The sequence below is a fragment of the Cupressus sempervirens genome, chromosome 7 (genome assembly GCF_028749045.1).
Source record: "Cupressus sempervirens isolate cs-2001-9-10 chromosome 7, ASM2874904v1, whole genome shotgun sequence".
NCBI classification, from domain to species: domain Eukaryota; kingdom Viridiplantae; phylum Streptophyta; class Pinopsida; order Cupressales; family Cupressaceae; genus Cupressus; species Cupressus sempervirens.
The window spans coordinates 429,932,569-429,955,499 of NC_143124.1; the positions used below are offsets into that span (position 1 = coordinate 429,932,569).

Here is a 22,931-nt window from a genome sequence, read left to right on the forward strand (position 1 = left end):
TTATTTTATTGGAAGTGTTTTCTATTGGGCACATTAGTTGGTTTTTTTTCAAGTTAATGCAGCTCCTCCAATTTTTCTGGTTGTTTCAATTTTCTCAACCACTTCTTTATTGCTAGTTTTACAACACCAGCCCTATGCCTTCCATGTGGTTTCAATTGGCCATGATGTACACATGTTCCTTGATTCTTAACATGATGGCTATCTACACCATGCCACTACTTCCTAGGATGAATTACATGTATCCATTGAGTGTGGCTCAGCTAGAAAGCCTAAGGTACTAGGCTATGAACATTGTAGCAATGAGGCTAAGCAAAGATGAGCCTCCTTTAAGGAAGGAGGTCAAATAATACATGATTGATGTGGATTCTGAGATGTGGAGCATGTAGTGAAGGCCAACCTTTTCAGGATCATGGTGTACTATTTGGGTTCATTGTTGTGACCCAATGGTTTAGGGAGATTTGCTATTGGAAAAACCTTATGAAAACAGTGTTAGCTCACATTTTTTTCATGATTCTAGTATGGTACCCTGAGCTTATTCTACCCATTATTTTCCTTTACATATTCTTGATTGGAATATGACATTACTACTTGAGGTCAAGTTTCCCGATGAGAGGAGGGTGGTCTCCATTACCACTAACAACACTTTTTCATTGGAGCACATGTTGAGTTTGAGTCCATGTGGCATGATTTCTTTCCAACCACCCTTAGTGGTCTTCCTAATGCTTGTTTTAGTATGTCTAGCTTGGCTAGTTAGAAATATCAACTCCATGATTGGTTCTTTTATTTGGCCTCATGCATTCAATAAAGAATTTTTTGGGATACATTTTGTGACCATGAATCCCATGCAAATTTGGTGACCATGGTTTTGGCCTCAATTCCTACACCCACCTCAACAAAAATATTGGGCATGTTAGGGAATTGCTAGTGTTTGATTGGTATGGATTTTTTTTTGAGGGCCCACCAAAAGTTAGTACGGTATTATTGGAGACCCCCAATCATCATTTTTCCTTTTGGGTGCATGGTGAGTTTTATGACATGTGTCATCTTTTGGAATTTACTTTTTAATCTAGCACTATCCCTTTGTTCTAGCTATTGTTTTCGGTAGTTGGACATTTTCTCCATAAGGGGTCATTTTTTAGGTTTTTTTTTGCATCGACAATCATTTGACTATTAAATGTTGGCTCATCACTTGCTAACATCAGCACTTTTGTCACCTCCTCGGGCTCTATTTTGACTTACCTTCACATTTTTTCTCATATCTCTAGCATATAGACTCCATTTTCTAAAAATGAGATATGAGTAGAAAGTTGGTTCTGAACCCGTCTGAGCCCGTCTTAGTGGTGTAGTTAGTTTTTAGTTTTGATGCATTCTTGATATATTTTTCTTCTATCAAAGTTAGGGGTACATTTTTGCATTTTGAGAGACATATCTTGAGCATCTAATCTCTAATTTGGAAAATCTTTATATCATTGGAAGGCATTTCTGAGCTCTTTCAAGTGATGCTAGTTATTTTTTCATATTCTTCTCTAGGCACATTATATTTAGTCTTTTGTATTATTTCATTCTAGTGGATATCTTAGTTGTTTCAACTCCAAGGATCAAATTTGTTGCTTTAGATGATTCATCATGACTTGTACTATCTATTGTATTAGTCTTATGTCTCTTCTAGTTTATTTAGGTATCATTTGTATGGATTCTTGCAAATACATTGAGATAAAGTGTCATATTCCATCTATATTTTCATTTCAGTTGTTTTTCCCTATTTTTCCTTCTAATTTGAGTAGTGTCATTTGAGGACACTCATGTAGTTTATTGTATTCTTGGGATTCATTATGTCTTGTGCCTTATTGTACATGCAACACTCATGAATAAAGTTTCATGAATGGTTGATTTTTTACCTTTGTTTTCTATCTTCCTTTTTCCAGTGAGTGTCCCTTCCATGACATTAGCCTCATGAATTGTCTAAGATTGATCATCTTAGTACACACATATATACTCTTTTGTGCATCTTGATCATGGTTTCTTGACATGCAGTTCTTTTGGCCCACTTTTCTAGTTGTCTATTACATCACTCTTATTTGTATTAGGGGGATTCTTTTGTTGTTTCTCATGCTTCCTTGGTTCAATTGATCAGCTCTTCAGGCTTTGGTGTTTCATGCCATCTGTATCTTCAAATTCAATTGGTTTCCTTTGTGAACCTCCTAACTTGATGTAGATTACAATCTTCTCTACCTAATTAGGTTCTATTTCATTGGAGTAAAGATCAATAATTACTTTTGACAGAGTTTTGCAACTTCTAAATGCTTTTGTCATGTATTTCATGACCATCTTTTGTTCCTATCTTCTAGGACATTCCCTTGTTTGGAGGCTTCTTCAATCCTTCACTAGTTCTTTTCAGCATTATTTCCATCTCTTTTTGGAGTAGGGTTTTTCCCATGTTGTCTTCTCTATTTCTCCTATTTTCAGAGATTTGGTTGTGTTTGGGTACCTCATTAGGCTTTGTTGTCAAGACCCAAATCTACTTTTTTTAGTAGTTTCTATGTTTTTAGCTATTCCCTAAGTTTATATTAAGAGGGGGTGTTAGAGTAATTAGATATTTCCTAATTAACTCTAGTCTACCTAAGCTAAACTTTAGGCATATAATAATTAATTCTTTTAATAATTATTATTATGCAACCTAGTTTAGATCTTTTTAGGGGTTCACTCTCCTTTATAAGGATGATCTCTCTTTGTAGTAACTGAATTCATTGTTAATAATAACAATTTATCCTTTTTCTTATCAAGAATGTCTCATCTACGGATTTGGCAATTTCAACATCCATAGCTTTTTCTTCTCTCTTTCTATGACAGGTGTTTGCATGTAGGTTATTCTTGGGAGCTGTGGAGTTGAGCTTTCAACTTCAACAAAAGCCACCTAGGTCTTACAAAGCCTTAAGTGTGGAGGTTGAACAAACAAAGATTCAACCTTCTTCATTGACCAGAGTTGTGTTGAGTTTCTTGGCATCGAGGAGACAAGCTCATAGGAATTCAACCAATAATTTTGTGCACCAACACCTCCTTCTCCCACTTTCTTCCTCCACATCAAAGACAACAATATGAATTTCCTTTTTCAATTGTAATTTTTTGAGAAGTTAGGGTGGATAGGTCATAGGGCATTTAGTTTCCCTAGTAGACACAACCTTGACAAAGACTTGAGAGGTTGAGTTGGTGGTAGTTAGGTTTGGTAACACAACCTGAACATTAATAGGCTAGAGAAGACAATGGGGATTTATTGAAGTTGTAGAGTGTAAACATAAAACCCTGATGAAGAACATTATAAGGTCTACCTAGCCTCATCCTTTTCCTAACATTAAGGATATTCTCTTTCATAGAATGAAGAATAAGATAAGGGAACAAAATGAGGTCACAATTTCTAAAATAACTAGGAATAAAGAAATGGTAATAGTAAACAATATGATACCTTCCTTTGAGAGTAGTATATCGTATAATGGCATAACATACCTCTTTCCAAGGATCTGGTAGGGTCATTCTCACAAAATCACCATGATCATGACACAAACTTTCATCAAGGTGGAAGAACTGGTTGAGGTTGGCTGCATTTAAGACTCTAGTTTGTTTTCTCCATTTCTAACCTTCTAAGGAAAGATTTTCTAGCTTTGTGATGACCTCTTCATTGAGTTTAAATGAGATCTCATTCACAATCACCCTTCCATTATTCTGAGAATTGACGAATTCCGTAGACACAACCTCATTGTATCCTTCAGTACACTGCATATAAGGAAGCATACCATCCTCTTCCAAGTAGGTTCATGCAGTTCTTCATTGTATTGTTCAATAGTATCTAGTTCTATGTGCACAAGATTCCCACCAATAACTTTATTATCTCCCGAATCCTCAATGAAATCCTTAGAAGAACCCGACATAACCACACCTTGCTTATGAAAATGGCAAGAGAAATTATAAAGAGAAACTTGGGAATAAACTAGTTCAAGTGGAAACCAAACAAATGGTAGTTGCCCAAGTAAAAAATGTGAATCGTGGGCTGAAACCACTGAAAATCATTATGACTCTGAGTACACACCCTTCTATGATAGCAACATATTATCCTTCCAACAATGCTCATACTATTATTATTTAAAACTCTCATCGTCTCATATTTTATATGACACATAGTTGCGACCAACATTTTTATTATAATTAGATTATATACATCACATTTGGGGTTGAACTGTACTTAAGCGTCATCTCCCAGTGTTCTTAAATTGCTTTAGCATCTGATGATCGATTGTGTGGATATCTTTCGAGTAGGGGAGCGAAAGATGAGTGGATATTCTTCTGGAACTATACTTATTTCAATTATAGCCAACATCAGTACCTGTTCTTCCTATTATACAGAACCTCTCCCCTTTATTCGTCTCCTTGCCCGCGGATCGTCTTGGTTTCCTTACTATTGAACTTTCAATTTGTTTATATATAGAGAGATAGTTATTATATATAATTAGACTAGTATGTAATTTAGCTACAATATTATATCTTGGTTCTCTTTATTTTTGTGTAGAAATTCTATTAGAATGTTTTAGTTTTATCTATATATATTAAAATATAGATAAAATATTCAAATATCACAACACAATTTTCATTTGGGATATCATTAGCATACATGTGATGTGGAGAGAGAGAGAGAGAGTTGTTTACTTGTAATTGATGTCAAACCAAGTCATTTGAAATCAACTCGATAATTCATGTTTCTAAAGGAACTAAAACAAGTGATCTGGTATTTTTTTTTTTTGGCTTGAGTGTATCTTTTGGTCGAATCTATCCTTGGTGTATTATGTTGGTTTGGAATATGTTTTTGGTCAGTTTCCTTCTTCCAAAATCTATTAATGGATAAGTTATATGTGCTCAAGTTGTGTTGAGCAATATTCTACTTCTATGTTGCTTCATGTATTACTATGCTTACTTGGCCAACCTTGTCAAGAACTTTGTAAGAAGGGTTTTGCACACACATGCATGCAACCACATGCGCATGCACACACACACACACACACACACACACACACACACTTTCAAGTTTGTCATTTAAATAGTAGATAATATATGGGGATAATAGCCATGAATATGATAGATAGAATTTAATCTAATGCAAAGATCAAATAGTAAGAAAAAATGAGTGATAATATTAGATGACAGACAAAGATTTTAGATGATTAATAGTTTGGATATGCACAATGTGAACCAAACTAAAGAGCTATGATTTGCATATCTAGATGCATTACTAATTAAAGTTCAATTGTTTCATACTAGTCAGAGTTATTTTATCTTACCATGTAAGTAATAAGATTTAGGTGACAAATCAATTATGTTGTATCCTAATGCATTAGGAGTGAGCTCCTATTTTATTATCAACAATAGATCTATATAGTAGATCTATTCTCATTGTAGCTTTTCCCTATTGGGTTTTCAAAATATAAAATGATTAATGTTATTGTGTTTATTTTATAATGAATAAATGCTCCTTTTATGAGTAATGTTTGTGGAGAGTGTTCTTGGTATGAATATGTTTAAATAGAAATTGATATGAGACATGGACTAATTTATGCATTGGCTAATCTAGATGCAACAAAATCTAAGTTGATGAAGGTTGGAGATAATATTGTATGTCAAAGAACACTTCTGGAAGATGCAGAGAGGGAAATAAAGGATCTATATGAAAGCTATGTAGAAAAATTAAGAATGTTAAAAAATAAAAAAGGAACTATACCAAATTAGATAGGAATTAGAAGAAGAAAATAGATAAATTTAGGAGTTCAAATTATGAGGTGGAATAAAATTACTTGATTTTGTACTTAGTAGGAAAAAATTAAACCATGAAAATTTTGTCTTGGGATAGAAAGAAAATGACAACTCAAAGTTTGAAGAAGTAAAGAAATATAAAGATAGGGTTTAAAAATCCTTCTCCAATAACTAATAGGTATAGTTTCAAAGCTAATTTTTGTGCTTGAAATGAATATAGACATAGATATATTCAATGTAGAAGTCAATTCAAAAATAATTTAGAGGACTAAAGATGTTATTTCTATAACAAGTTTAGGACCACAAGAAATGGGAATAGAAAAGTTCTCAAGACATCTCAAATGGGATATGACAATGTACCCTATATAGAGAACCTTATTATATGTCACCCTTTTTTTTGGAAACAAATCTTCAAATTGTATATTGTCATTGATGTAACACAAATTTCAGCATTAACCAAGCATAGTCAAGCAATAAAAGAACAACAGTATTAGCTGAGCGCAGCTAGGAAATGAAGGAAATTTAGTGTTAACCAAGTATAGTTGGGAAATGAAAAAATCATAGTATTAACCAAGTAGTCAAGCACCAAAGGGATCCTACACCAAGAGTGTTAACCGAGTGGTTAATCCCAATATTAATTGAGTATAAAAAAATTACACTTATTAATTAATTAAATAATTAAGGTCGACTAGTTGGATGTTTAATGATTATTTGAAACGGTATTCAAGCCAAATTAGCAAATCTTATGATATATAAGAAGGGTCAAGAGGTGAAGTGTAAAAGGAAGTGTGTGAAACAAGATGAATATATGATGGAAGAGAAAGGGAAGAGCAGAAAATTTTGGAAGATAAGTAGCAAAGAATATTCTAATCATGAAGGATCTAGAGGTCATAAAAACTAGAGATCTAAATCTACAAAATAAGTTGCTTTATAAATTAAGTCAAATTATGGTTACACTAGTACATTTGACCCAATTTTTAGACCAAAATTTTTGACCATCTATTAAAATGGGGTCAAATTGGTTGGAATATGCAAGGAAAAATGTCTTTTTTTCAAAATCAATGCCCGTGTTGGTCAAAATTTATACCAACATGGGTTTGTTATGTTAAAATCAAAAAAGTTTTGTTTCACACAGGATTGCAAGTGGAACTATAGTCAGTCCATTTGGAGGATGGGCTTGTGGGCTACAGAGAGTGAGAAGTCCTTTGGTTGGAGTGGCGAAAGAAGGGTAACATTCATTTCCCAGCCATATGCTATAGAGAAACATGGACATGGATGGGTTGGGAAGAAAATTGGGCCTTGCAAAAAAAGGGAAGGTTATCAAGAAAGTTGAGGAGCTGAGATGCCTCAATAATGTGCATTTTAATTCTTCCACTTTTGGTGTGGTATGTTTATCTAAGCAATGCATCAAATTTAGTGCAATTTTTATCAGCTGGAATGCAATTTATTGGGAATATTCATCATTGATTCCTTTTTAAACCCCTTTTAACCTATAGGGTGAGGTTTGCAAATTGGTTCTTTGCTTTAAACTTGCTGGTACAAAACAATTTTTCTTGAACATTATTCAAATGGGTTCATCAGATTTTACATCCAAAAAGGATTCGGTCATTTCTCAAATTTATAGCATAATCCTTACAACAAAGATCATGCCACATGCTAGTAGTGAGATAATATAACACTAGGTTGAATCTTATTAATGTCATCTATCATTGCCATTACACTGCATTCCTCAGGACTAGATCTATGTTGCCCAAGAAGAAATAATTTAACAAGAGGAGAAATTATTCCTTGAACATTAGATGATTCCCATTGCTTACCCTTCATGGATTTCTAGTTCTCATTCTTTATAATTTTATTAGAAAAATTGCAACAATGACATTTAATTTGTAATGATTGAATGCATTGTTTGTACAGATTACAAGTTCCCTTTGATAGATAGAAGGCCATTAGGTTAAGTGGCATGTCTGAGAAAGCATATACTAGATCCTTGAATGCAATACAAAATGCACTTGGAGTTAGGTAGGTTAATTATCTAAATCGAATCAAGTGTAATTCTTTTTCTATTTGCCCTTTTGATGTTAATGGATTATATTCAAAAAGGATGATGAGTATGCACTTTTAATTTGCCTTGTAGGCCAAAGCTGGACATCCAAGAACTTGGAATCTAGTTTGGATTTCTTAGATTGATTGGGTATGCCCAAAGAGCCTTATCTTTCTAAGTTCCATTTTCCTTGACTTAGTTTTCAACTCTCAAATGGTATGTTTACTTAAACTTCAAATCTTTTGCAACCTATTGGTCAAATATTTATATAGTGCTCTATGAAACTTGAGAAACTAGGTTTCCTTAGTTATGATTTCAGGACCCAAATGCTTTTTTTCCTTGGGTTTCCAATCTTTTGAAATTTATGGCTCAAAGGCTTATAGTATGCTCTGTGCTCTTTGTGCTTGGGGAAATTATAAGGGTGGGTATAATGATTTCATCAGAGTAAGGCCTAAGGGCATACTAAATGAAATCCTATGTTGTTATACTTTGACCTTGAGCTCTCTGATAAGTGTGGAGTTAGCATATGATCCTTGAGTCTTGTCAGCCCAAAATCATGATAAAAAATGCAATTCTAAAATTAACCTTATACAGATACAAAGAAAGATTTATAGCTGCTCTACCAGAGTCCTAGAGATCAAGTGCTAATTTTGGTCGTCCAATGTTCACTGTAGTAGATTTTTACCTATGTGCCAGAAGAAATAAGGTTTTCTTGTACTTGCATTTTTCAAGCTTTTATTAGGCCAATAATAATCCTTTTATTCTATAGCCAATATGAATGGAGGATATAACCTAGGAGCATTTTTTTTCTCTTTTTTCTTTTTCTTTTGGGTGAACAACTTAAACAAAATTCAAACCCTTACTCTTGTGTTTCTTTTTAGCATCACACATATGACAATGCTACAGTAATTGCCTCAAGTTAGTCTTCTCTAAAATTTGTTTTCATGTTTATCCATATACCCCCCCTAAGTTCTAGAACTTGTTGTGCAAAAACCTAGCTTATTTATCTAGATGCAGTCAAAAGTTGATAGGATGAAACTAATCAAGATATGTGGTACATCAAACTCTGAGTTTTCAAATGTAAGTGTTCTTTTTGGGTGCATAGAAATCTTGAAGGTTTTGTAATATTATTCACATTGTCAATTTGCAGATGCTAACTAAATCAAACAAGGGAACCCTCTCGATGATTTATGTTTGTTCTTAACTATATACATATACATATACATATACATATACATATACATATACATACATATATACATATATATACATATATATACATATATATACATATATATATATATATATATACATATATATATATACATATATACATATATATATATATATACATATATATATATATATATATATACATATATATATATATATATACATACATATATATATATATATATATATATATATACATACATATATATATATATATATACATACATACATATATATATATATATATATATATATATATATATATATATATATATATATATATATATATATATTTCTAATTGTTTGGGCTAGGTTGCAACATCTATGAATGATCTTTGGGTAAAAGCATAGATCTATGTCACCGTTTGTGATACAAAAACTTGTTTTGGTCAAATCTCATTTCTCTATCAAAACTCAATTTTATAAAAAAACTAAAAATACCCTTTTATAGATTTCAGATTCAATATCATCATTATATAAATTTTTGAGTGTTTTGATTAGTTTTAATATGTTATAATCTAAAAATATTATAAATCAATATTTCAACATTTCAAAAGATGCTCTCTCAAAAAATTAAAAAAAATAGTAAATCATATCAATATATATATATATGTGTGTGTGTGTGTGTGTGTGTGTGTGTGTGTGTGTGTGTGTGTGTGTGTGTGTGTGTGTGTGTGTGTGTGTGTGTGTGTGTGTGTGTGTGTGTGTGTGTGTGTATGTATGTATATATGTATGTATGTATCACTAGAGGAGAGAATCCTCTTCATGAATATGCAATTTTTTTTCAAGAAGGTATAGATTTGATAGGGAAGTTTTGACAGGAGGAAAAAACTATTGGATTCTGACAAGGTCGAACTTGAGTACTTATAACAAAGAAAATATACATCAAAAATAATTATTTCTTTTTTTGTGCACTAGCTATGCATTTCATCTATAAAATATTTTCAAATCATAACAAAAAAATATGATTTGCACATACTTGTTTGACGGGAACTACATCCTATATTTTTTACAGTTAAAAAAGGGACTTCAAAATAAAATAAAATGAATAAATTCTTAGTAAAAAAAATAATAAAAATTATAGGCATAAAATTCATACAATTCTACACATTTCATCAGTTTACATCATCTTCATATTTTAAACGCAAATACCATTTTTTTTGTCCTTAATGTTGAACTGTCACATTCTGATATCACTTTTCTTTATAAAAGGTGACACAGGTTTGTGCTTTTACCCCTCTGTTTTGATATTATGGGAATTGCCAAAGAAAATAAGGATCCAAAATCTGTGAAAACAATAGAGGTGTGTTTTCTTTAGAGACTATTTTGTTTATGTGATGACATTGATTTTTTAACGGTTGCATATTTTTTAGATGGCAAGTTCTTTTCATTAATTATGGTCAAGTTTAGACTAGGTTCATTCTTATTACTTAATAGATACATTCTTATATTTTTGTGCTTGCTCAGTGTTGAAAAGTTTGAAAGACTATTTCGGGCTTGTTTACATTGTAGTGATTGTGGCCTTTACAAATTTCTCCTATATAAAATTCATATGGGCTAGCATATCTTAGATCCTTATTGTTGAAGATTTCAAAGCGCATTGCACTCTTATGTCTTAAATTGGTTTGATAGACCAGCTACATAATCATTTTTCTGTTGTTTACATGGTTTCATCTATTTTCACACCATCTTTAACTATTTCATAGGTTCACATTGATTTAGTATGGAAATTGGAACAAAAGCTTGGTCTAAATTCCGGTTGTTATGATTGTTGTAGGCAACTAAGTGTATTGGGTGTGTACGGACAAAACTTTTGGATGCATTGCCAAGCAAGAGAATATGTGAACACAAGGTAGAATATGACAATAGTGGCAAATCAATTGATGATGAATATGAACATAAGGTAGCTATGTTCATTTACTATACCTAAAAGTTTACAAATTTATTTTTATATATTTGATGTTATTCCAATGTGGATAGGTATGCAATGCATTTGTCATATAATAATTTATAACTAAGGATGTAAAAGGAACTTAGCTACTTTGTTTTATGTGAAAGAATGTGTTTCTTAGTTAAGCATTGATACTTGAGTGTTTCGTTTATTGATGATTGGAAGCATAAGATTATATTTCTACATGGTTGAAGGATGTTGTAGTTAAACATAATAACATTTTATCATAGCTATAGTAACATTCCATTTGCATGGTAGTGAAATGGTGTAGGAAAAGTGTAAGTGGTATTCAAATATTCACATCCAATTAAAACACAAGGAAAAAACTTGGGGGTTAACTGAACAAAACAATAGCTCTTATAAAAAAGCTATGTTATGTTCTGAGAGCTTGAGAGAGCTGATTTGATTGCAATGTTTGTATCCCTTGCCTAGTTTCCTAGTTTAAATTGCAATCTAGATTACTATGAGAATTTCATATGTTTCTTTTATTGTGAAAATCTTGCTCTTGGATGGTTTAGCCTTTTCGAGGATGACACCAAAATACTCTAGTTCAATAGTTGATGCTGAAATAGTTAAACTTAGAGCTCTAATGGCATTGCCACAAAAATCCAAGGAAGTTTGTTTCAAATGTCCTTTGTAAGCTAAAAGTTCTAAGACTCCTTGGATGTTAACCTTACTCTTGATTTTGATTGTGCCTGCAAATGATTGATATAGCTTATGTTCATTGGGTTCTTTGCTAGGAGGACATCACTTGGAAATTTTCAATATTTGGATCTATATTGTGTGGCCCTCTCATGGGATTTAAGTTGAATTTTTTTTTTAGAACTTAACAAAAGCTTTAGCTTAATCACTTTATAATAGTCAATCATAGATGTTCTTAGTTATGGCCCTTACTATGTCCACACATTTTTTATTGCTTGGACAAAATATTTTTTGGTCTCTAATCTGTAAGCATGAAATGCCAATTTTGAGTTGAATTTTTAGGCCAGCCACTAGTATATAGGCCATTCCTATCTACAATGCCACCTCATTTAGTTATGCGGTGTAGGTCAAAGTGGATAAATTTCAATTAACTTATTCTTATTGCCAAGTTTGCACATAGCTTTATATTTCATAGGATCTCAAAGACTTCAATAATATGTAAATTGATGGTAGATACCATATTAGAGGGCTTTAGATATCCATATTATGTGGCAATGAACTCAAAGCTTAATTGTATATTTGCTCAACTTAAAGCAATCTCCTTCCACAAGGTTTCAAAACTCTCAATCCAACTTGTTGATCCTTATGTTGCTAAAGGGCTCAAGTCAAAGCCAAACACAATCAGTTGAAGATGGTGGTATAACCTCTGATGAAGTTTTTGAAGCCATGCAAACTTGATGTTTTGTGCAACATCAAGGCAATTTAGGAGTCAAATTTTTACCATATAGAACTTCTTAGTGTTATGTGTGCTTTTGTGCAACACCATGAAAAAATGTTTTCAAAATTTAGGGAACCCTCTTAGGCTTAGATGTTTCAACATAAACTAGAATAAGTAATGCATGTCTTAAATTTTCTAAATTGCCAATTCTTAGGTTCCAACATCTCCACATATTTCTGTTCATCTTATTTCACTCATTATTAAATATAGATAAAACATGAATTTTTTAGCATCTATACATGAAAGATTTTGTCATTTGCTAAAAGTCCAATAGTTTGATGGTCCAATGTGCTAGAAATACAAAATATTGTGAATTTCTATTTTAGGATTCATTGGATTCTAAATGATAAATTCATAGATTAGCAAAGATTATTTTGGGGCAAGTGTAAATATAGCCTCAAAATGTTTTCACCAATTTTAGTCAACCAACACTATTTCACATGCGCCCAGTGATTGTAAGTGAAGTCTTTTGAAAACTACAATATCAAAATTTTATTGCATATAGAAATAAAATATTGAGGCTATAATATATGTTTGACAAAATGCTTGTTAGCTAGATAGATAGTGCCCCTAGAACCCTTCATGAAGGCTATAAATAGAAGGAAGCTCTATGGATTGGTTTTGAAGTGTCAGGAACGATTAATCTTTTGTCTTATTTGAGAGTTTCCTCATACAAGACAATTGATGGACGTGGGCATCGAATAAAGCTGGTGGGCAAGGGCTTACAGTTAAAAGAGTGTGAACATATCATTATAAATAATTTAGAATTTGAAGGTGGCCTATGGCCTGATGTTGATGGAATTCAAATAAAGCCAAACTCACAGCATATATGGATAGATCACTGTAGCCTTAGTGATTATGATGATGGACTTGTTGATATCACACACCAAAGGACTAATATAACTATCTCAATGTAAAGAAAAAATTTTTTAGTTTGGTTTGATTCAAGTAGTGCTTTAAAGAGCTATCAATTCCCATACAACCTTGAAAATAACATATATATTGATAGTCTTAATTATGTAACAAGCGTATATAACTACATTTCTACTATGCCTCTAGTTAATTCTTCAATGCTTTTCTTGGAATAGACAAACCTATAATTGGATCTTTGTTTGAGAAAATATTCTCTCTTATCATGATCTAGCTTGCTTCCAAAATACCCTGGGATATAATTATTATTCAGTCTTCTTACAATCATAATTGATTCCTGTTAGAGTAATTAGTTATTTTCACTTATTAATTAAATCACTTTGATTTAATTAATAAGTTACCTATTACTCTAGTTTGCTTAAGCTATCTTGTAGGTGCATATAATTAATATTTTATTAATTATATTGTGCAACCTAGCTTTTTTAGGCTTTAGGTTACCCTTTTTAGGTTTCGATCTCCTTTTATAAGGATTGATCTCTCTGTATTTTTCATTATGATAATTTGTTGAATAATATTTTCTTTGTCTGAGTTTTTCAAATCAAAACCTTGCCTCTTCTTCTCTTTTTCTTCTTTGTGACAAGTTTTCTGCATGCAGGTTTTCTTGGGCTTCGTGGATTTGTGTGCACTTTTTCTCAAATCCTACATGGTATCAAAGCCAGATCTATTGTAGCTTGTTCGGTGTTTCAAGAAAAAGGGAGAAAAAGGGTTTGGCAGATCAGATCTAGTGTTTTTTCAAGATTTTTTGAGAAAATAGGGGGGTCACCAATTTTCAAAGTAGTTTGAGGCAAAAAACCATCACGGATGGATTCAGAAGGTGTCAAAACCCCCCTTTTGATATAAAATTTGTCTGATTTGGACAATGTTGATCTAGGAGGCAAAAAAAAATTGTACGACAGGCCCATAGGGCCACCGGCATGTGGATCGAGGTGGAAAATTAAAAAATTTGCAAACAAATATATTTAAAAGCGACACTTTTTTCTGTAGCAATTTAAAAAATTGCCTGCGGTCACCGTGACCACTAGCAGTTAGCGGTAACCATTTGCGATAAACCATCGACGGTCCGTTGACTGCAATGACTCCCAGTGACCGCTACCGCTCAGCAGCCTCTACCACCAGTGGTGCTGCCTGCCCACCACCGTGGCCACCACCAACATCGCCACCTTCCTTAGCTCCACCTTCGCCCAAGTAGAAATGGCATTTTTTTGTGAAGTTTTTTTTGTTTTTTCTTATTTTTTAATTAAAAAATTAATTTTTCATGCATTCTAGAGGCCCTGGATTTTTTTTTCCATAACTCGATCATACAAACATATTTTTTTGATCCAAAAAATGTGTCAAAAAGCTAGTTCCAAGATGGAAATGCTGGTATAGGTGTTTTTGGGTTTTGATGTAGTTTGGTTGCCTATTTTGATAGTCAAAGCTGGATGTTCTGTTTTGCACTCCGAGAGGCATATCTTGAGCATTCGATCTCCGTTTTTGGACTTCTTTATATTGCTGGAAAGATCCTTTTGTTCTCTTTTCAATGATGTGGGTTGTTGTTCCAGATTCTTCTCTAAGCACATTTTATTTAGCCTTCTACATTTTTGCATGTTGGTGGATATCCTAGTTGTTTCAGGTCCGGGGATCTATTTTGTTGCTTTAGATGCTTTGTTTTGGGTAGTACCTTTTGTTGTATCAGCCTTATGCTTTTTCTAATCATTTTTGATATTCATTGTAAGCATCTTTATGCAAATACACTGAGATAAAGTGTCACTCTTACATTTTAGGATCTTTTTCATCATTGTGATTCGTTGCACTCGCACTATTTTATAAAGTGCCATGGGGGGATAGTTGTTTTCCACTTATAGGACCTCTTTCTCTTTTACCTCATGCAGTGTCGATGACACATGCCTTTATGGGTGTCTGTACCTCACTCTCAATGTGTCTGGTTCTTGTGTTGTAGGAGATTCTTTGGCCCACCTTTTCAGCTACCTGTCACCTCACCTACATTAAGGGGGGGTTATATTGTTGTTCTATGCTTCTTTGGTTGATGATTCGTTGGTCTGAGCTATGTATTTAGTACTTGATCCTACATACTAGGTGATTTTAGTGGCTGGCTACCTATGCATTTTAGTGAGATGGATCATCTACCATATAGAAACGCTTGGTTCATGCCTTATATTTCCATGGAAATTCTATAGATCAACATTTTGACAAAGTTTTCTAGTTCTTCATGCTTCATTGATTCTCTTCTGATCTCTTTGTTCCTTCTTCTAGAACATTCTTTACTATCTCTTTTTGGAGTAGGGTTTTTACCATGTGGTTTTCTCTATTTCTCCTCTTTATAGAGATTTTGTTGTGATTGGGTACCTGATCAGGCCTTGTTGTTGGGACCCAATTTTCCTGCTTTCATAGCTATGCTACATTAGCTAACCTCCTGAGCTTCACTTAAGGGGGGGTGTTAGAGTAATTAGTTTTTTTCACTTATTAATTAAATAACTTTGGTTTAATTAAATAAGTTACCTATTACTCTAGTTTCCTTAAGCTATCTTGTAGATGCATATAATTACTATTTTATTAATTATATTGTGCAACTTAGCTTTTTTAGGCTTTAGGTTACCCTTTTTGGGTTTCAATCTCCTTTTATAAGGATTAATCTCTTTGTATTTTTCATTATGAAGATCCATTGAATAATATTTTCTTCATCTAAGTTATTCAGATCAAACCCTTGCCTCTTCTTATCTTTTTCTTCTCCATGACAGGTTTTCTGCATGCAGGTTTTCTTGGGCTTCATGCATTTGTTGTGCGCTTTTGCTCAAATCCTACAATTCCTACTTTTAGTAGCCTATATGCTATATGCTAATATGATGAGTATAGAAAAAATAAGGCCTTATCTTCTAGCTTGAGTCTTGTTTGAATTTTTCTATTTAAAGCCGAGTTTCCACATTTTACATTTGTTAGTCAATACATATTAATGGTTTAATACATTGATTATTGTGTAAAAATAAACTATTTACAATGAAAAAAGAAAAATTTCATTGGATTTTTTTTTTCTTGATTGGCACACATCTTATTGGAATTCAGTTCTTTAATAGCCATCAAAACTTTTATCTTGTTCTATGCCTTCACATATATTTCACAAACTTTGTTGAGAAATTTTGTTTGAAATAACAAACAAATGGGATTGGCCTACGACAACACCTTTCAAAATTAAACTAGAAGATGTGAAATTGGTGGCATGAAATTACTTGTGTTATTACTTAGAATGATTTACATTTCTTTTTCAAAGTACACCTTGACTTATAACATTAAATCAGAGTAGGTGATGGATTTTTTATTTTTGATTGATAGTTGGGTTTTCAAAGATTGATCTATTAACTTTTTTAGGGAAAAGTGGCAATTCTTTCTTTTTGAGATAACTAGTTTAGCTATTTAGGACCACAACTATTCTTTGAGCTGAAACTATTTTTTAAATAGTCAGTTCATCCCCTACTATTAATTTCTTTTGCATATGGTTCTTTCTTTTTTGGGAGCTAACTCATCATTCCCATATTTACTAAGTAAAGGATGTGACAAATTCCAAAATATGTTCTTATTATAGTTCTCATTAATATCTTAGATTACTAGTGAGTTTCAACTTTCACATGACTAATATACAGCATTGGCAGTGTCTTCTCAAGAACATTTTCACAGACATGTCATTGAGTCTCACTGAGGATTTGTGGATTTGAGTCTAGGTTAGGCTCAATGAGTCAACAACCTTGACTTGCAGAGTTGGCAGATTTTGATTGCAGACATTAGTGAGTCTTGGTAGTCAGATGTAGTCAAAATTGTGAAAAATGAGAAATCCATCTTGAAGTAAGAACAAAAAAACAACATTTTTTATCTTACATATATTTTTCAATTGCCCATTTTGTGCTTAGTTTTGGTGCCAAAGCTGAGTCCGAAGCTACAATGGCTTGCAAAGTCTGTGCTGAGTTCAAGTCCGGACACTATGATTCAGATAGTTTTATTTTTGTGATATTTCAACTGCATGTAATATTTTTTGTTTGTTTCATCTTTTAGTAACCTATTTCCCATGAGAATTGATTTGTTTGAATAAGGCATAATGTGTCAGATTATTGGGTTTCTTAGCAAGAGTTAGTTCGTATAATGTACCCAATACAAGCCACACAATGTTACAGCATTATGTACTACCAATGACATATTATGTACTATCAATGACATATTCCCTAGAAGTGGAGAGCATGCTAGAGTAGTCTCCTATAGGTGTCGAACGTGCTGGTTGGTTGCTATCTCAGGAGCCTAGTGGTATGAACCATGGTAACTGCCTCCATAATTGCATAATAACAATAAAATTAATAAGATTACTTTCCCACAATGAATGGGTTTATACCTATGTGAATTTGTAAAAAGTGGTATTTTATTTTTTTAGTAGATTGTCCTTTATCTATAAGAAAATGATATATCTAGATAAGTAGGCATATTGATATATCTTCATGATATTTAGGCATCCAAGTGTTATGTGTTTGTAGAATATTTTGTTGACATATTGAATGGTAAGTGTAGAAGATATTTGTTAGAGATAGCTTAGAGATGAAAAGTGAAATCCTCAAGGTAGTTGCATCATTAAAAGAACTTACTACATGAATTTTATAAACTATTGTACAAATTTCCTGAACCTATTTAGTTATCCTATTCTGAATATGAGTTTTTTAATTGCATTTTGATCCAAAGGTGTGTAAAAGTAAACATGTTCTACTGATAAAATCTTCAACTGAGCATCTAATACCATCTTCATCTATAGGTATGGGATATCTTGAGTTGGATGTGAAACTGTTTATGGGTGCAATAGAGTAGTGTACAAAATGCATTTCAATATATTTGAGTTTGAGTGTTTGTCCCTAGACATATAGGATTCAAAAAAAAATTGAATTTTCCACACTTGGTTTTGGGTGTACAAGAGATTTACATTTTAAACGCTGTGCATACTAATTTAGTCTCATCTATGCCATTTTTGCAATTATTCAAAGAAAGTGGGAATTATTGTTCTTAGTTTATTTGGCAATTTTTGTCAACATCCTTGGAAATTGATGCATCTTTGTATCTTAAGATGATAGCTGTAACTGAATGATTCCTTTAAGCTATACATTTAGGTATGGTAGCCAACTAATGCTAGTTGTAAGGTACATAAATTTTATATTGTGGGAGTCCCTTAGTTTTCCTTAATGTTCCATAGGGTTTCAGCATCCTATTGCTTTTCTTTTCTTCAAGATTTGGTGCCTCTTGCAGCTACTTTATCAAGTAAAGAAAAATCCCTGTTATGTTCTTTAGATTAATGAAATACTTATAACATTAAAAAAAAAAATTTAGAATTAAACCCATTTATTTCTTATTGCAGGGCCGCATCAACCTTATGCTCAAAAAATGAAGAGGAAGCCTTATGTTATAAGATTAGAACCACAAGAACCATAGGAGAATGTTGAAGATAGTCACAATGTGCCTATTAGCATCGTGACTATCTTCGGCATTCTCCTATGGCTCTTGCAGAATGAATCTCAAAGCTCCTTTAGCCCGGGCATATCATGTCCTTCGAACGATCTTTCTAAAGCTACAACATTGTATCCTTCATGTGTTTGATTTTTCATCTTTCTTCTTGCCATTTCTTCTGTATGTGTGAGCTTCAATCAGCATGTGGCTTAAGGATGTGTAAATGGGTCTTTGGGTAAGGTAGTGAGTTGTGGTTAGTAATTTCATCTCTATTTAGTAAGGTTGACTTCTTTCTTAATTGTTGCAGGCCAATAAATTTTTACTAAAATTCAAACCATTAGAAGATTGGATGTGCATGTTGAGTCATGGGTTCTCAACATCCAATCTAGTATTTTAGTTTCCTTTCAATCAAATTCTCTATCATTTTGTAACTATAATTCATACTATGAATGGTTGAAAGAGTGATTTTACAAATAGTTTGTTGCCTAATAATGTTCATAGCAGACTTTTCTCATGTTGGCAAAGAATTCTAGTTTATCCATAATGTATACTATTAGAACTCTTAATGTCGTGCATTCATATTCATACATGTGTAATTTGATTACTTACAGACCAAGAGGAATAGTAATATTTAAACACACATTTCATTTACTGTGTGACTGTATAGAGATTATAATAGATATATGATCTATGAATTAAATACCAAAGTTAAATGTGGAATGTATTTGAACGTTTAATCTTAATCTCACTTTAGTATTTTTGCACTTATATTAATGTGTGTTTATAAGAGAAAATAAACTAGTTACATAAATATCTATGCTATTTAGGTAAGTAGAGTGTTTATTAAATAAATGCCTTAATTAAATAAGTGAGGAATATATCATTCACAATGCTGGATTTTTAGGGCTTGTTAAGTTTATTTCCTTAGTACATTCAAACTAAAATTTTACCTATGGGAGTGTAGACCGAAACTGAATTTGTTATGTTGATTTGAATTTTGAACTATACCTGAGGTTGTTAGATGATTTTCATAGGTGGTAGAGTTTGGCTTCCCAGCCACCAATCACATTTTGATTTGATTGGGAGACTCAAAAACATGATTGACAATTTCATTTTGTGCATATTCTACAATCATTGCATTCCATGCACTTCCACTCCCATTCAATTCTCTATCACACATGGCTAATTGATGAAAATTGCTTCAAGGGCTTGGAATGCCCATATTTTATTTTAATGTGTGTGGCTTATAAAAAAATCAATGTGGAGAACATATTGTGTTAAGGAATTCTATTAAATAACTCATTGCCTTGTTTACATGTCTGCAAAAAAGTACATATCTTCAATGTTGAATAATTATTGCACTTTAGGGGCACCTTTCAATAATTACATTTGATGAAAAAGAAAGTTTATAGGCATTCTTTTGCACACTTATCGTGCCTTATCTTTGTTTACATATTCACAATATCATCTTCATGACACTTTATGTTGTATTTTCCTAAACATTGTTACATTATCTCTTTGGGATCCTTTGTACATGATTTGGTGTATTTCCAAGTTACACTGCACTAAGATGTCCCATTAGATGTTGGAGTACACTTTTGATGTTTCTAAACTACTAATATCAGTGAGTAAGGTGTTATGTCTCCTTTTAGAATCAAAATCCGGAGAGAAGTGTTGAGATCTGGCAAGCCTTCATCATATAGTGCCTCAAATTGTGTAGAGTTTTTTATTTTTACATCACCAGAAGATAAGGGTAATCTTTGATGACTGATTTCAAGAGTTTTATATCTACTATTGTTATGCATGCCTAGTTGTGTAAATTAAGGCAGATTGATCCATGTCACTATCCCTTTTATGGAACTTACTTGACTTTAGGGTTACAAGTCACATTTGAGTATGCAGGCGTCACATTAATTTACTTACCCTAGATTGATTCAAGAAGGGAATATATTCAATTTATGATTTATTAAAAAGCATGGCATAGTTTACTATGTGATATTTAGAATTTAAATAGAATGGAGTTTACTTGCTCAAGGCTCCTCATTTAGGAAGGGTAGGTATCATTCTATTAAAGAGCCTTCTATAGCCTATTTATTAATGCTCATCATTTTAATAAAATGGAGTTTTATAATGAAAATTCAAGTGTTCTAAAAATCACTTAATTACTTTTGTGACAGCTGGTTGAGTAATGCCTTTTCTCTTAGTTAAATTCGTTCTACTATAATATTTCTCCATCATTGCTGGGTGAAACTCACCGATTTCCTTCTTCTGCATCCTTTTCTGACAAAATGCCTTCTACACATGTATTTTTAGCCATCATCATCATGGGTTGGTTTTGTGATCAAATCATTTTCTCCTACATTTTAAAATTTTGAGTTTCCACAAGCAATATAATTGATCACCATTATTTAGTTATCATACATAATTGTCTTTTTAATTGTGGAAACCAAATTCCTTGGTTTTAAGATTATTATTTTTTGCAATGACATATGTATCTAAAAGAAGAAAAAATATCAATTCACTTTACCAACAGATTAATTTTTTTAAGAAAGGGTTAATTTTAGATTGTCTAGGAATTTACTTCTGATTTTTGGTTTTGGATAAATGGATTTCAGGTACAGGATATCCTCAAATATTTGTGAAGTTGTCTCAATATTCTTAACTACAACATTAGCTATGCTAGAGGGCTTGAGACCTGCCCAGCTTTTGTGTAAACTTGGTGATTGATGAGCCACCTACAATGGCTTTGGGTTTCAATCCACCAGATGTGGACATAATGAAGAAACCCCCTCGAAGAAGTGATGATTCTTTGATTAATGCATGGGTTTTGTTCTGCTACTTAATATTTTCTTCTCTCAATACTCTGTTAATAAAATTAATTGTTTTGTTAAACAAAAGGTGGCATAATATAATAGTAAAAACTAATTATGATTACACATATTTATTTTGCAAGTTATTGGTCTTTATATTGGTGTAGCTATAGTTGGTATTTTTTGTATATGGTATACCCATGGAACATTTTTGGGCATAGATTTACTAGAGGATGGTCATACTCTTGTGAGATTTTTCCAGCTCAAAAACTAGGACCTGTGCTCTTCTTGGCAAGGTTTTTCTATGTCTCCCTTCAAGGTAGGAACACAAGTTTTTTCCTTTGATAGCAATCCATGTGATTACTTCTCAAGTAGAAAAGTTAAAGCTATGACACTTTCCTTGACTATGTTGGTTGTAATTGAGATGTTCAATTCATTAAATGTATTCTCAGAAGATGGAAGCCTTCTTGCCATGCTGATGTACTGTATTTTTTTAATAGGTGAGACATTTGATTCTATAGTCACATATTCAGCCCAAGCATGTAATGAGGAAGACATGCAAGCTCCCAATGATAGAGGTACAACATCTTCCTCAACATCTTAATATGGCAGCTTGCTTTAGCTCTAACTGGTCTGTTACATAGCTTCCAAATGGTTGGAGATAGATCTAGAAAACTTAGAGGTAAATTTTCTAGTCAGTTTAGATTGGAATAATATAAAATTCTTGACATTTATTTACACGGAACCTATTGGTAGAACATAAGCTATTCTCCAAATTACATTTTTTCCACATAGAATAGTTAAAATAAAACTTGATGGTGCAAAGAACAATGGAAAAAATAGTAAAGAATTTTTCTTGCTAAATAGATGATTTTAGCTAGAAGATGGCCAATTTTAACATTAATAATGTCAGAAAACATGAGTTGAAAACTAAATTATAAAAATAGAAAGTATCAATTAATAATAAATGTCTGAAGTTCAAATTACTTTAGCCATTGACATTGACAAGATTTCTAGGATTTAGCAGTACAGAAAGAACATGTTATAAGTAATTTATGTGGCACATCAAGTTTTATTTCATGAGATTTTCATTCATTCTTTATCAACAGTCAAAACTATTAATTAACTTATCCATAATTTTAGAGAGGGGTGTCTATATATACCAATAAGTCAAAACCTTAAGTGTGTTGACATGTTATAAGTAGTTTAAGTGGCACATCAAGTTTGACTTCATGACATTTGCATTCCTTCTTTATCAACAGTTAAAACTATTAATTTACTTATCCA

At 32.4% G+C, this 22,931-nt stretch overlaps 2 pseudogenes; both read left to right on the forward strand.

Annotated features, from left to right (window-relative positions):
- Positions 1-7,058: 7,058 nt before the first annotated feature.
- Positions 7,059-14,397, forward strand: LOC149547376 (origin of replication complex subunit 6-like; annotated as a pseudogene).
- A 43-nt stretch (positions 14,398-14,440) lies between these two features.
- Positions 14,441-22,248, forward strand: LOC149547377 (calcium-transporting ATPase 1, endoplasmic reticulum-type pseudogene; annotated as a pseudogene).
- Positions 22,249-22,931: the final 683 nt, after the last annotated feature.